The sequence below is a fragment of the Myodes glareolus genome, chromosome 14, assembly GCF_982192425.1.
Source record: "Myodes glareolus chromosome 14, mMyoGla1.1, whole genome shotgun sequence".
NCBI classification, from domain to species: Eukaryota; Metazoa; Chordata; class Mammalia; order Rodentia; family Cricetidae; genus Myodes; species Myodes glareolus.
The window spans coordinates 61,428,284-61,429,084 of record NC_142039.1 but is presented as its reverse complement, the minus strand read 5'-3'; the positions used below and the strand labels follow the sequence as shown (position 1 = coordinate 61,429,084).

General features: G+C 40.1%; 1 pseudogene; it reads left to right on the top strand.

The window, feature by feature from the left end:
- Positions 1–305: 305 nt before the first annotated feature.
- Positions 306–405, top strand: LOC125398137 (U6 spliceosomal RNA; annotated as a pseudogene).
- The last annotated feature ends 396 nt before the right edge of the window (positions 406–801 follow it).

The window sequence follows — 801 nt, the reverse complement described above, 5'->3', positions numbered from 1 at the left end:
TTTTTAGAACGTTTTGCATTGATACTCATTAATTTCCATGCTTTTACATCAAGAATGGCCCAGCCTTCATGAGTGAGTGCTTGCCAAACATACATGAAGCCCTAGGTTTGATTTCCATCATTGGGTGAAATCAGCTGTGTGGAGTACACTTATAATTCCAGCACTCAGGAGGTGGGGGCAGAAAAGGTCAAGAATACAAGGTCATTCTTGGCTATATCACAAGTTCAAGGGCAGCCTAGGATACACGAGGCCCTATTTTAGAAAGAAAATGTAGTCAAGAGAGTTTCTTAAAAATGTTCCATGGCTTGCTTAGGCAGCACACAAACTAAAATTGGAGCTACAGAAAAATTAGCATGGCCCCTGCACACGGAAAATATGCAAATTCATGAGGCGCTCCATATTTTTTCCGAAAAGAAAGTTGGCTTTGCCCATTGCTTATTTAAAAAATAAAAATTAAAAAAAAAAACTTGATGTAAAATACAACATTCCAGCAGCTGGAAAGATGGTTCAGCAGGTAAAAGCAGTTGATGTTCTTCCATAGAGTGGGGGTTCAACACCCAGAACCTACATGGGACTCACAACTGTCTGGAACCCCAGTCCCAGGAGATCCCCACACCCTCTCTGACCTCTGAGGGCACTGCATGGATATGGCACACAGACATACATTCAGGCAAAACAGTCATACACATTAAGTTAAATTAAAAGAATGTTGTACTCTTGTCTCTGAAATATTTTCTCCAAGCATTTGACTTTTTAAAAGCTATTTTACTACTGTAGGTGTATTGTCTGTGACTGCATGTA